The 15,392-nt window shown below is 42.8% G+C and overlaps 1 long non-coding RNA gene across 1 annotated transcript; it reads left to right on the top strand.

Annotated features, from left to right (window-relative positions):
• The first annotated feature begins 10,296 nt into the window (after positions 1-10,296).
• Positions 10,297-13,606, top strand: LOC120433100. Its single transcript, XR_005608317.1, has 3 exons — positions 10,297-10,342; positions 12,700-12,873; positions 13,549-13,606. It is a non-coding gene; the product is annotated as an uncharacterized LOC120433100 (long non-coding RNA).
• The last annotated feature ends 1,786 nt before the right edge of the window (positions 13,607-15,392 follow it).

Below are 15,392 nucleotides of genomic sequence, written 5' to 3'. Positions count from 1 at the left end.
TGTTTTGTAATTTAAATCTGACATCACAAAAGTATTTTGGAATTTGAATAATGTATTTTGTAACTGCAGTACACATAATACTAATTTTGAACACTTTTGTCCAGGTTCCTTGCCACGGGGACTCCTTCAGGACCATCGCGTTCAGTTTCAGAGTCGGTGTGTCCACGGTGTGCCAGATCACCCCCAGGTAGCGACGGCCATCTGGGACTGTCTAGTGGGCGACTTCATGGCTGTGCCTTCACCTGGAGACTGGCGGTCCATCACAGAGGATTCCAGGGGCGCTGGAACTTCCCTCTCTGCTGTGGAGCTCTGGATGGGAAGCACGTCCAGACAAAGGCCCCCATATATCACATAGGAGACACACACATTGATATACACTAAATATTTATTTCATTTTTTTTTTTGTGGTGCCCAAATTTATGCTCCTGCTTGATTTTGTTTAAACAATTATTGCACACTTTTGTAAATCCAGTAAACTTCTTTTTCACTTCTCAAATATCACTGTGTGTGTCTCCTGTATGATATATTTAACTGACATTTTTATTGTAACAACTAACCATTTATACAGGAAAATAATGGCTATTAACAAGGTTGCCCAAACCTTTGCATCCCACTGTATTAGTATATTCTGTCATTAGTGTAATATGAAATAAATTCTACATGTGTCAAGTCGTGTGCCAACATTTGCTGTGTAGTAGAACTGAGACATTAGTCATTATAAAAGTTTATTTGAAATAATATTAAAATTCACAGAGAAAAACATTAAACATAAATATATAAAATATAAGTATTTACCGAGAGACAGGAATAAAAAAAAAAAGACCCAGCTGCTCTCCAGAGCAGGAACAAGGCTGAGGAGGAAATGCTCCATTGCAGACTGGCGTGGCCTCTTCAGGGACACCAGGATGGCCAGCTCCACCGCCGATGGACCGTCCTGGGACCCGTCCCTCATCTGCCTCGGAGCTGTCCTCCTCTCTGGGCGTGTAAAACACAGCACAAAACACAAAGAAATGAGAAGGCTGCTACTAGATTTTAATTTCAACATTGAAAAAACAAAACAGGATATAATCAGATTAGTTGTAGATATTTAGTAAAGGTGATCACAAGGCAATCCCACACAGAGTAAAAAGCTATCAGTGCTTGCTGTACATACCTGTGGGTGCAGCAGCAGGAGCTCAGGGACTGGGGAGCCAGGAGAAGCAACAGGGATGCTCTGCAGCAGAATCAGTTGGTTCTATCAAGACAATATTAACTGTTAACAGGTTGAATACAATAATCATAGAGAAAGTATATACAGTGGTCCCTGTTTTATTGCAGCAGGGGTTCTCAGAATAACTAGCCCCTCGCCACGCACTTTATACACTTTTTCCTTACACACTGAACATTAGTCACAGTTCTCACAAGTTGATTCTCAAAGTGCAAACCTTTGTAGATTGCAAAACGTAAAAGTATTTTTATGCGCGTTTTGTCTTCATCTGCCTGCCACTTTCGTGCGCCTTTTCCTTTTCCTCCCGGTGCAGGTGTCTATTTCCGAATGAGGGTCATAGTTATGAGTGTTTTGTGCTGTTTTTTCTATTGGACGTGATGGTTATCAAAACCAAACATGATCAATTTGGCAAGCGCAGGAGACACGACACGGAGGAGATTTGTCAATCAGGCTGCAGAATGCAATGCTGTGCGGTGCAATGAAAAATCAGCTAAAAAGCGAGGCAGTGACGGATGAGCGGGACCACTGTGTGCTGTTTATTAATAAACAATATATTCCTATATGACAACATGCATAAAACCAGAACGGTATTTGTACATCAGTGGGAAAATAGCGGGACAGTAGGCGGGCTTGCTAGCTTTTAGCGCGGCTTCATCGGGTCAGTCTGAAAATTAAAAAGAAGAACAAATGAACTTACCAGGTTGCCCGATCTCCTCACTTCTGTGCCTCAAGCTCGGTCCTTTTATTCCTGTCCCGGTAGAAGTAGCAGCTAGCATCGTATAGTTCTGGACGATTAGCCACTGCGTTGATGAGTTTTTCCTCCATACTGAATGAAGAATGAAGGGCTTTGGTTTGATCTGCCCCTTTGACCTGGTTACAGCCACGTCACCAGGCTCCTGATTGGTTGACGCGGCGCGACTTGACGCTGGAGTTCAAATTTTTCCAACTCGAGCGGTAGAGGCGAAAAGACGCGTATGCACAAAATGCAACACAAAAACTCACGCGCGTGGTTTTCCGCGAGTCAAACGCCAGGCAGCGCTACACTGACGCGCGTTTCAGGCGTTTTGGCGTTTTCGCGACGCAAATCTGCTTCAGAATTTTCGCCGGACGCGCAATCGCGTGTCATCAGCCTCTTTCCATTGACTTTACATGTAAACCTGACGCTCTGGCCGCCTCTATCGCGTTCGGTGTGAACGCACCGTAACAGTCTGAGCTGCTTCCAGCTTTATTTGTGAAGAGCACAGCAGCTTACAAAACACGTAGCGAGCTGGTACAGCTGCGACGTAAAACTTTCATTAGCTAAGATGATCTTAAAATAACAGGGCTACGTGCCGTGATGCTAGCGTTAGCCACGTTAGCACGTTACCTTCAACAGGTGGTCAGACTGTGTAGACAGGCACTCAGTCAGAGGTTGGCTCTCCGTTTCGCTGCAGGGTCCCTTCATTCTTCACATATCCGTGTCGAGCCGAGTGTAAATCCCGACGCTAAACGGCCTTTGTACAAGCACACACGCTTCGTAGCAGGGCGAAGCTATGAGCTAGAAAAATCCAGGCTGGCAGACAGCCTGTGTCTGACCAACCAATCAGAGAGCTCCTTACATCCCACGGTGTGGCTAATTTGAATAGCCTCCAGCAAATTGTTAATCGAAGAGCTAATCCAGCAGCTAATCCAGCAGCTAATCCCGGAGCGAACAGGAAAGGGAAATGGATTTTGACCTGCAGTTTATTAAATTGCAAGTGGAAAAAGGATTTTGAACTGCAGTTTATTAAATTGCAAGTGGAAAAAGGATTTTGAACTGCAGTTTATTAAATTGCAAGTGGAAAAGGATTTTGAACTGCAGTTTATTAAATTGCAAGTGGAAAAAAGGATTTTGAACTGCAGTTTATTAAATTGCAAATGGAAAAAGGATTTTGAACTGCAGTTTATTAAATTGCAAGTGGAAAAGGATTTTGAACTGCAGTTTATTAAATTGCAAGTGGAAAAAGGATTTTGAACTGCAGTTTATTAAATTGCAGGTGGAAAAAGGATTTTGAACTGCAGTTTATTAAATTGCAGGTGGAAAAAGGATTTTGAACTGCAGTTTATTAAATTGCAAGTGGAAAAAGGATTTTGAACTGCAGTTTATTAAAGTGCAACTGGAAAAAGGATTTTGAAATGCAGTTTATTAAAGTGCAATTGGAAAAAGGATTTTGAAATGCAATTGGAAAAAGGATTTTGAAATGCAGTTTATTAAATTGGAATTCAAAAATGAATTTACAATTGCAGGATTTATTCTAAAATTCATTATTAAAGCACAGAAATTTTTATTTCGATGCGCGTGGCTCTTCTGGTCCTCCATAAATATCCATATGTATAAAAACAAAGCTGACACTGTGAGACTTGATCAGAGGTGTGATCATCACAGCAGAGGCCTTTGTGTCAAAGTCACTGAGGATCAAACAGAAACACATGAAGCAGATTTTCCTCTTCTGGCTTTTTATAGCAGATAACCTTCAAAATATTCTGCAGTCGATCAAAAACTGAAGCAAACCATGAATCAACATGTGAACATGAGCTGATGCTGCTGAAGTGAAGCAAAGTTACAGAGGTTTGATTACAGACACAGCTGAGAGTTTGTAATCTGTCATCATTTTAAAAGGTTTCAATTTCTTCAGTATTGAACAGCAGAAATGAGGCTTTGTTTTCGGAGGCCGACAGCAGTGAACACAACAGCAGACTGGTGCGTAATAAGCAGTGAATAATGCAGAAAACAGATTTTGAAGGTAAACTCTTCTTGAAGTACACTGAGACAGAGAGAGCTGTGCAGGAAGTAAAGGTCAAAGTCAGAGAGAATTCATGACGATGTTCATCAAAGCGTAAAGCGTAGTTTGGATCTTCTTTTGCTGCTGGTTCACTCAGTTTTGGTTGGAGACAGATGAAACCTGCAGCTTCAGGATCTGTGAGCTGTCCACTTTCAGCCCCGACGGCGTGTCCGTGTACGTGCCGTCGAGTGAACGATCCACGCTCTGTGTTTCCATCTTTGTGTGTTTAGCTGCTCTCATTTACTGTTTTATCTGTTTGGTTGTTGTTGAAATACTTTTGGGAGCTTTAACCTGAGATTCTGGCAAAATACATTTATATTAAAAATCCATTCAGGATTGAATGAATCAACATCGCTTTATTCAAATTAAAACCATTTAAATAGGAAAATCCATTTTTTTACAGCCGCCTCTAATGCTGGGTAATGTCACCTGGTCCATGTGCAGCTGGCTGTGAGGCTCAGGGAGCGTCTCCAAAGTGCAACACTGAAAGAACAGCATCCATAAATATTGAGGAATAACTGGACTCTCATACAGCGAGACTCAAATGCCTTTAAACATCAGCTTATCCTGCTGATCCAAGTCCAACACTGAGTTTGTAAAAACATGTTTGTCAATCATTTTGTTTGGTTTCGGAGGAAAATGATTCAATAACTTGCTGCTAATACACAACATTTCATCCTATTTCCTCATAACCCTCTTTTGTCTGACCATTTGATCCCATTTGAATTTGCAATAAAGGATCCACAGAGTTTGGTGACAACAATGACAGTAGATGTTTGTGTGAAAGTGCTGGAAGCAAATGAGTGTGTGATGTTCTTTCAGTGTTGCACTTTGTAGACGCTCCTGAGCACTGGTCTCACAGCCAGCTGCACATAGAGACCAGTGTTGTTAGTCCAGGTCAGAAGATGACTTGTTGGAATGAAAATGAGCTTGTAGTTTGTCTGCTTTAATCATGTGACTGGAAAAAGGTGTTGGACTTCAAATATGTCCATTTCTTTCACACTTCACCTTTAAAAGTGAAGCCATGTGGTTCCTGGAAGGAAAAACACGACTTTTTCAAGTCTTTGTCCTGTTTTTATGAGAAATGTACGACTTTAATGTGAAACATTCAGTTTTTCTCTTGTTGTGTTTGTTTGAAGCTGCTTCCTGTTGGCTTCAGCTGTTTGGAGTTTCCATTTTCTAAACTTCTACATTCTGAACCTTCTTCAGCTCTGAACAGATGATGAAACACTGAATGATTTCAAGCTCACACTTTGTCTAATAAACTTACATCTTTCATTCTTTATACAGATTGTGGGACTGTGGTTTGTCAGAGATCAGCTGTGATTATCTGGCAGCAGCACTGAAGTCCAACCCCTCCCATCTGAGAGAGCTGGACCATAGTAGCAACAACAAGCTGCAGGATTCAGGAGTGAAGCATCTGTGTGGTTTCCTGGAGAGTCCAGGATGTGGACTTGAAACTCTGAGGTCAGTCAGCATGTTTTAGTTGTGCTGAGATGAATATGATGTGAAAGTTGTGCTGACACTAAACTGCAGACATCAGGCTGATATTATACTGATCCACACTGAGGATCTTCATGGTAAAGTCTGTTTTCTTCTTCTCTGGTTTAGTCCATTGACTGCAGCAGAACAATGTTCACATTTCAAACCTTCAAAGAAGAAGAAAAATCCTCCACTGGATAATTCTCTGTGAAACTCTCCAACTCTTCATTCCACCTTAAAGTCTGTGTGACACTGAAATCCAAAGCAAAATGTGTGTTTGCTTTACAGACAGCAGTCCAACACAAACATACACACATCATCCAAAACACAGTCCAACATCCAAATCTCTTCCACTGCCAGCATGAATGATGGGAAAGAGAAGGAGGAACACTCTGACATTCAGGGTTAGAATGAGTTTCATGAAGCAGACTGTGAAGATCAAAGCTGCATTAGAAGCTTACATGAATGAATGAGTGGACAGAAGTGGACAGAGATCATCTGAAGCACTTCAAAGGCTTTAAATCAGCACATTTCTCTTTATTCTTTATCAACTCTGTTAGTTTCTCTCAGTGTTCTGTGGAATGAAGCTAACAGCAGGCTAATAAGATGCTGACCAATAGGTTTCTATTAAAGGTTGTAATTTGTATCTGAAAAAGTGCTTTGGCTCAGCAGGGATCAGCTTACAGGTAGAATACAGCTGCTGGATGGGATTAGCATGTCATAGCTATCTACCAAACTGCTAACTGGGGATTTCAGGCCATCTATGGATCATTTTTGCTAACTGTTTATTCAGCTGAGGCTCACAGGGCTGCAGCCTGTGCCCTAGCTGTCATAGGGCAAGAGGCGTGGTCCACCTGCACAGGTGAGCAGTCCATCACAGGGCCAACAGAGAGAGAGAGAAGCACTCTCTCACATCCACACCTACAGCCAATTTAGAAGCACCAGTGAACCTAAGCAGCATTTCATTGGACTGTGGGAGAACATCCAACCTCCACAGAAAGGCCAACAAGCTTCAACCTACAACCTTCTTGCTTTAAGGCACTAGTGTGAACCACTTTTCCCCATTTCAGCCCAAATCCTGCATCTTCCTGTTTCTGACTCCAGGCCAGCTCCACTAACACTTTCTCATCAGACACTGCCACCTAGTGGAGGAAGTCTTAGTTCCATTTGAAGCTTCAGATTACAGTTAGTTCCTTTACAAAGAGGTGGAGGTGGTGGGGCCACAGCACCATCATCACTGAGTGCCATAGGACACTTAACCTTTGTTTCCATATGCTGGGAACTTCCTGTTGTTCCAAGGAGGACTGGAAAATGTGTGAAAATCTCCCAGTCAGTTCCTCACAGCACACTTCAATCATTTCCTCCCACAGCATCAGGACCAGGGCTTTTCTCTCTTTGGTCCCACTAAGAGATTTCCACACAAACACCTCATCAGTGGGACTCTCAGAGCTACCAGCCCTTTGCTACAATCACAAAGCTCTTCATTGAAATCAATGATATCAAAGCTGGAATCCAATGAGTCCAAGTCTTCTGCTGATTCAGCATCACATTCATCTTTGCTCCTTGTTCTGCATCCCCACCATGGACTTCATTCCTTTCCAAGCCAGCCTTGAGTGTCCTTTATTCAGCTCATCCTCTGCTTTACTTTTACACCTGATTTTAGCTGCTTTATCTCTCTTTCAACACGTTTCTGTGCCTCAATCTTTTCTTCTCTCCCTCATAACAAGACAGCTTCTTCTGCCTGAGAACATGTTGGAGTGATTTACTAATCCAGGGCTGCTTATTGGGAAAATACTTCCTGTTTTCAAAGTAATCCCCATTTTCCCCAGAAAGAAATGTAAGTAGAAATCGATGATCTAAGTGAGAACACGAGCCTTTAAAAAAAGTCCCAGTGGGTGCAGTCAAAGCAGTCCCTCAGTCCCAGTATAGAGTCTTTGGTCCAGACTGGAACAACTGTGTGCCCAGTTTGAGCTCTCTTCAGTCGTGTGACCTGACAGACCCAGAGGGCCATCACATCACATTTAGAAGCTCCCTAATGGAGCCACAACACATGTCCAACACTTAGTCTGTCTTGTTGGACCAACTGGAAGAAATGATTCAAGGACTTAGTCACAGAACAGAGATTCAAATCTCCAAAATCCAACTGGCTGCATCAGGACATATAGTCTGAAACTCTGCACAGTTTCCTGTTTGAAGCTGCTTCCTGTTGGCTTCAGCTGTTTGGAGTTTCCATTTTCTAAACTTCTACATTCTGAACCTTCTTCAGCTCTGAACAGATGATGAAACACTGAATGATTTCAAGCACTTTGTCTAATAAACTTACATCTTTCATTCTTTATACAGATTGAGTCGCTGTGGTTTGTCAGAGATCAGCTGTGATTATCTGGCAGCAGCACTGAAGTCCAACCCCTCCCATCTGAGAGAGCTGGACCTGAGCTCCAACTACAACATGCAGGATTCAGGAGTGAAGCATCTGTGTGGTTTCCTGGAGAGTCCAGGATGTGGACTTGAAACTCTGAGGTCAGTCAGCATGTTTTAGTTTTGCTGAGATGAATATGATGTGAAAGTTGTGCTGACACTAAACTGCAGACATCAGGCTGATATTATACTGATCCACACTGAGGAGCTTCATGGTAAAGTCTGTTTTCTTCTTCTCTGGTTTAGTCCATTGACTGCAGCAGAACAATGTTCACATTTCAAACAGTGATACTCAACGTATGGCCCGCGGCCCACACGCAGCCTGCCCACCTTTCCTGATTCAGAGAGAGGGGACCTGATTAACTGTGTAGTGTTCTTCCTCACAGTTCTGAGTATCAGACACAAGAATGAATAATCCACAGCTGACTGTCTTTAGCAGGTCAAAGGTCACGGCACACAGCAGACAGTGGGAAATATTCTAATTCTGATCATTTATCAGCACATATCCATATGTATAAAAACAAAGCTGACACTGTGAGACTTGATCAGAGGTGTGATCATCACAGCAGAGGCCTTTGTGTCAAAGTCACTGAGGATCAAACAGAAACACATGAAGCAGATTTTCCTCTTCTGGCTTTTTATAGCAGATAACCTTCAAAATATTCTGCAGTCGATCAAAAACTGAAGCAAACCATGAATCAACATGTGAACATGAGCTGATGCTGCTGAAGTGAAGCAAAGTTACAGAGGTTTGATTACAGACACAGCTGAGAGTTTGTAATCTGTCATCATTTTAAAAGGTTTCAATTTCTTCAGTATTGAACAGCAGAAATGAGGCTTTGTTTTCGGAGGCCGACAGCAGTGAACACAACAGCAGACTGGTGCGTAATAAGCAGTGAATAATGCAGAAAACAGATTTTTGAAGGTAAACTGTTCTTGAAGTACACTGAGAGAGAGAGAGCTGTGCAGGAAGTAAAGGTCAAAGTCAGAGAGAATTCATGACGATGTTCATCAAACGTAAAGCGTAGTTTGGATCTTCTTTTGCTGCTGGTTCACTCAGTTTTGGTTGGAGACAGATGAAACCTGCAGCTTCAGGATCTGTGAGCTGTCCACTTTCAGCCCCGACGGCGTGTCCGTGTGCGTGCCGTCGAGTGAGCGATCCACGCTCTGTGTTTCCATCTTTGTGTGTTTAGCTGCTCTCATTTACTGTTTTATCTGTTTGGTTGTTGTTGAAATACTTTTGGGAGCTTGAACCTGAGATTCTGGCAAAATACATTTATATTAAAAATCCATTCAGGATTGAATGAATCAACATCGCTTTATTCAAATTAAAACCATTTAAATAGGAAAATCCATTTTTTACAGCCGCCTCTAATGCTGGGTAATGTCAGCTGGTCCATGTGCAGCTGGCTGTGAGGCTCAGGAGCGTCTACAAAGTGCAACACTGAAAGAACATCATCCATAAATATTGAGGAATAACTGGACTCTCATACAGCGAGACTCAAATGCCTTTAAACATCAGCTTATCCTGCTGATCCAAGTCCAACACTGAGTTTGTAAAAACATGTTTGTCAATCATTTTGTTTGGTTTTGGAGGAAAATGATTCAATAACTTGCTGCTAATACACAACATTTCATCTTATTTCCTCATAACCCTCTTTTGTCTGACCATTTGATCCCATTTGAATTTGCAATAAAGGATCCACAGAGTTTGGTGACAACAATGACAGTAGATGTTTGTGTGAAAGTGCTGGAAGCAAATGAGTGTGTGATGTTCTTTCAGTGTTGCACTTTTGTAGACGCTCCCTGAGCACTGGTCTCACAGCCAGCTGCACATAGAGACCAGTGTTGTTAGTCCAGGTCAGAAGATGACTTGTTGGAATGAAAATGAGCTTGTAGTTTGTCTGCTTTAATCATGTGACTGGAAAAAGGTGTTGGACTTCAAATATGTCCATTTCTTTCACACTTCACCTTTAAAAGTGAAGCCATGTGGTTCCTGGAAGGAAAAACACGACTTTTTCAAGTCTTTGTCCTGTTTTTATGAGAAATGTACGACTTTAATGTGAAACATTCAGAGTTTTTTTCTCTTGTTGTGTTTGTTTGAAGCTGCTTCCTGTTGGCTTCAGCTGTTTGGAGTTTCCATTTTCTAAACTTCTACATTCTGAACCTTCTTCAGCTCTGAACAGATGATGAAACACTGAATGATTTCAAGCTCACACTTTGTCTGATAAACTTACATCTTTCATTCTTTATACAGCTTGTGGGACTGTGGTTTGTCAGAGATCAGCTGTGATTATCTGGCAGCAGCACTGAAGTCCAACCCCTCCCATCTGAGAGAGCTGGTCCTGAGCTACAACTACAAGCTGCAGGATTCAGGAGTGAAGCATCTGTGTGGTTTCCTGGAGAGTCCAGGATGTGGACTTGAAACTCTGAGGTCAGTCAGCATGTTTTAGTTGTGCTGAGATGAATATGATGTGAAAGTTGTGCTGACACTAAACTGCAGACATCAGGCTGATATTATACTGATCCACACTGAGGATCTTCATGGTAAAGTCTGTTTTCTTCTTCTCTGGTTTAGTCCATTGACTGCAGCAGAACAATGTTCACATTTCAAACCTTCAAAGAAGAAGAAAAATCCTCCACTGGATAATTCTCTGTGAAACTCTCCAACTCTTCATTCCACCTTAAAGTCTGTGTGACACTGAAATCCAAAGCAAAATGTGTGTTTGCTTTACAGACAGCAGTCCACCACAAACATACACACATCATCCAAAACACAGTCCAACATCCAAATCTCCTCCACTGCCAGCATGAATGATGGGAAAGAGAAGGAGGAACACTCTGACATTCAGGGTTAGAATGAGTTTCATGAAGCAGACTGTGAAGATCAAAGCTGCATTAGAAGCTTACATGAATGAATGAGTGGACAGAAGTGGACAGAGATCATCTGAAGCACTTCAAAGGCTTTAAATCAGCACATTTCTCTTTATTCTTTATCAACTCTGTTAGTTTCTCTCAGTTTTCTGTGGAATGAAGCTAACAGCAGGCTAATAAGATGCTGACCAATAGGTTTCTATTAAAGGTTGTAATTTGTATCTGAAAAAGTGCTTTGGCTCAGCAGGGATCAGCTTACAGGTAGAATACAGCTGCTGGATGGGATTAGCATGTCATAGCTATCTACCAAACTGCTAACTGGGGATTTCAGGCCATCTATGGATCATTTTTGCTAACTGTTTATTCATCTGAGGCTCACAGGGCTGCAGCCTGTGCCCTAGCTGTCATAGGGCAAGAGGCGTGGTCCACCTGCACAGGTGAGCAGTCCATCACAGGGCCAACAGAGAGAGAGAGAAGCACTCTCTCACATCCACACCTACAGCCAATTTAGAAGCACCAATGAACCTAAGCAGCATTTCACTGGACTGTGGGAGAACATCCAACCTCCACAGAAAGGCCAACAAGCTTCAAACTACAACCTTCTTGCTTTAAGGCACTAGTGCGAACCACTTTTCCCCATTTCAGCCCAAATCCTGCATCTTCCTGTTTCTGACTCCAGGCCAGCTCCACTAACACTTTCTCATCAGACACTGCCACCTAGTGGAGGAAGTCTTAGTTCCATTTGAAGCTTCAGATTACACTTAGTTCCTTTACAAAGAGGTGGAGGTGGTGGGGCCACAGCACCATCATCACTGAGTGCCATAGGACACTTAACCTTTGTTTCCATATGCTGGGAACTTCCTGTTGTTCCAAGGAGGACTGGAAAATGTGAGAATCTCCCAGTCAGTTCCTCACAGCACACTTCAATCATTTCCTCCCACAGCATCAGGACCAGGGCTTTTCTCTCTTTGGTCCCACTAAGAGATTTCCACACAAACACCTCATCAGTGGGACTCTCAGAGCTACCAGCCCTTTGCTACAATCACAAAGCTCTTCATTGAAATCAATGATATCAAAGCTGGAATCCAATGAGTCCAAGTCTTCTGCTGATTCAGCATCACATTCATCTTTGCTCCTTGTTCTGCATCCCCACCATGGACTTCATTCCTTTCCAAGCCAGCCTTGAGTGTCCTTTATTCAGCTCATCCTCTGCTTTACTTTTACACCTGATTTTAGCTGCTTTATCTCTCTTTCAACACGTTTCTGTGCCTCAATCTTTTCTTCTCTCCCTCATAACAAGACAGCTTCTTCTGCCTGAGAACATGTTGGAGTGATTTACTAATCCAGGGCTGCTTATTGGGGAAAATACTTCCTGTTTTCAAAGTAATCCCCATTTTCCCCAGAAAGAAATGTAAGTAGAAATCGATGATCTAAGTGAGAACACGAGCCTTTAAAAAGTCCCAGTGGGTGCAGTCAAAGCAGTCCCTCAGTCCCAGTATAGAGTCTTTGGTCCAGACTGGAACAACTGTGTGCCCAGTTTGAGCTCTCTTCAGTGCTGCGACCTGACAGACCCAGAGGGGCCATCACATCACATTTAGAAGCTCCCCTAATGGAGCCACAACACATGTCCAATACTTAGTCTGTCTTGTTGGACCAACTGGAAGAAATGATTCAAGGACTTAGTCACAGAACAGAGATTCAAATCTCCAAAATCCAACTGGCTGCATCAGGACATATAGTCTGAAACTCTGCACAGTTTCCTGTTTGAAGCTGCTTCCTGTTGGCTTCAGCTGTTTGGAGTTTCCATTTTCTAAACTTCTACATTCTGAACCTTCTTCAGCTCTGAACAGATGATGAAACACTGAATGATTTCAAGCACTTTGTCTAATAAACTTACATCTTTCATTCTTTATACAGATTGTGTCGCTGTGGTTTGTCAGAGATCAGCTGTGATTATCTGGCAGCAGCACTGAAGTCCAACCCCTCCCATCTGAGAGAGCTGAACCTGTGGGGAAACAACCTGAAGCATCCAGATGTGAAGCAGCTGTCTGATCTTAAACGGAGTCCAGACTACAGACTGGAGACTCTGGGGTCAGTAGAGTGATGGAGTGAGTGGGTGGTGCTGTCAGCGGTATTGTACTAAACACAGTCAGTATGAAACAAAGATCCAGTGTTTCCTGTAAAGCTGCAGCTTCTCAGTGAAGCTGTGAGAGGAGAATGGTGACAGGCTTCAGGATTGGACACAAACACTTCCTTTTTCTGATCTTTATGGTCACCATAGTAACAGCTGACACGCTCTGATCAAACACTGTCAACAGCCAATCAGCTCTCTGAACAGAGCAGCACGCAGACCAATGACTGCATTCATTTCCAAGTTTAAAGCAGTGAAGAACACAGTCTGTAGGTGAGGAAGAATTTAGTGAGAGCAGATGTTTGGATGGAATTCCTCCAGTTAACAGCTGGAACCGTCCATCTGGATTGTTGGGCTTGTTGTTGGGGTTCCTACAGAGCTCAGAGTGGACACACCAAGGTTCTTCTAATGAATGAAAGTCCAAACTCAAACTAGGAGGGAAAAACATTTTCATCAACTTCAATAAAAATCCAAAGATTAGAAAAAGTGAAGCAACAATGAGTCCTAGTACAGTCCCAGCACTGAAGTCCCTGCTGCTCTTTATACTGGATGTGCTGCATCACTGACTGACAGCTGATGAAGAGTCTCTGGAAACACTCGTTTATCTCCTCTGCTCTTCCTTCTTCTCTCTGCAGGTGGAGGTGATGATGGTAAACAGGACGGTGTGTGTGCTGAGAGGAGGAGCTGTGTCCTGATGATCCAGAGAGGTTGAAGCAGCAGCAGCTTGTGTGTAGAGACGCTCTGACTGGGCCATGTTACTGGGAGGTGGAGAGGAGAGCTTCATCCAGCAGTGACTGACAGAGGAATGAAGTGCAGATGACTGTCAGTGCTGCAGAGCGAACTGCTCTGAGAACAGCTCCACTGTCAGACACAATGTAGAGTCCAGCATCATCCCTGTGTGTCCCTCTGGATCTGACAGAGGATCTCAGTGTATCTGGACGGCTCTGCTGCTGCTCTGTCCTTCTACAGTCTCTGCACAGTCTCTGTCTGACTCTGGCTTCAGACCCTCCTGGATCAAACTCACCTGGAAAGACTTTCAAACATCACTCAATAGATTTGAATACAGAATATATTTGATATACACTGTAGATGTACTGTAGAGTTGCAGTTTGTCACTTGTAAATACAGTCTGTGAGCAGCTATGAGCTGAAAGATCTTTCTAGAAACACAAAATGTTTTCACTCTTCTGTTGCTTTTTCATATATTTCCACAACATTAATATTGATCCCACCTGTCTCACCTGTTTCATGCTTTTATACATAATAACAGGACACGTGTGATCTGAGCGCTGCTGTGGTTGCTGTGCTGCACGTCTTCATTTAGATAACAGAGACATCTAGTGGTTCAGAGGAGAACTGCAGGAGGTGGAGCTGTGTTTTAGCATGGAAAACTTTTTATCTTTTAGGCGCAGATACAAATATGACAAGTATCAGTGTAAGATACAAAAGGTCACATCAGTCAGCAGAGGAACAGCGATCACACAGCAATGTAAGAATAGAAACATAACAGTGAATCTGGACATGTGTACAGATGGAAGCAAACAAACAGGATGTAACATTACATTAAAGCCACAAATGGGAAGAAAACAAAGCCAAAGGAAAATATATTTGATCTCAGGAATCCAAATCAGATGCTTTAGAGCAGGGGTCGGCAACCCTGGAGGAGCAGAGACCGAGGCGGCCGCCGGTCCGAGTGTCAGGTGAACTGAACTTCAGGTGAGAAGTTATGACCTGCAGTCTATCTGGGTCAGATATAAACCAAGTTTAGGTGGAGTTTATTTTCATTATGCTGACTTTTTACAGTCAGTTACAATAACTCGTACTGCGCACTAGCTAGCTAGCATGACGGAGTTTCTATACAGCTGGGTGGGTGCTATGATGTTACTGATAGTGAACTTTATTTTATTCATAAGGTTAGTTAGTAGAGTTGCCAACCGTCCTGTAAAAACTGAATCGTCTCGTATTCAGAGAAAATATTACTGCGTTTCGCATTGAGCTGAAAGGGAACACAGTTTGTCCCGGACTTCAGCTAGAATGAAAAAAAAGACACAAAGCTGGATTTATTCTGTGTCTTCTGCCTCTTCTCCTCTCCTTCTCTCCCGCTCTCTCTGCTGTTGCGACTTCAGAATCATCAGAATCAGAATACTTTATTAATCCCGAAGGAAATCAGGGTTACAGCAGGCAGCACACTAATGGCGCATGCACACTTACAAAGCAACCTTCTGACCAAACTTACACAAACATCACATTGAGAAGACATGTCAGAGAGGTAGGCTGATGGGAAAAAACAATGAAAATACATAACATGAGGTGAGAGGAGGAGAAAAAACTCCACTCAGACTGAGCTCCTAGTGGGAGAACAGTTTGAGAACAGAAAAAAACACCTCAGCACAAAAAGCACATGACTATCAACACACCATAGAAACACAAGACAAGCAACAGGGGCGGGTAAAGGGTGAGAGAGAGCCGGTGTAGACAGT

This window comes from Oreochromis aureus, linkage group 3 (genome assembly GCF_013358895.1).
Source record: "Oreochromis aureus strain Israel breed Guangdong linkage group 3, ZZ_aureus, whole genome shotgun sequence".
NCBI classification, from domain to species: Eukaryota; Metazoa; Chordata; class Actinopteri; order Cichliformes; family Cichlidae; genus Oreochromis; species Oreochromis aureus.
Note: the sequence above shows the minus strand (reverse complement) of the source record. Positions and strands in the feature narration are given on the sequence as shown.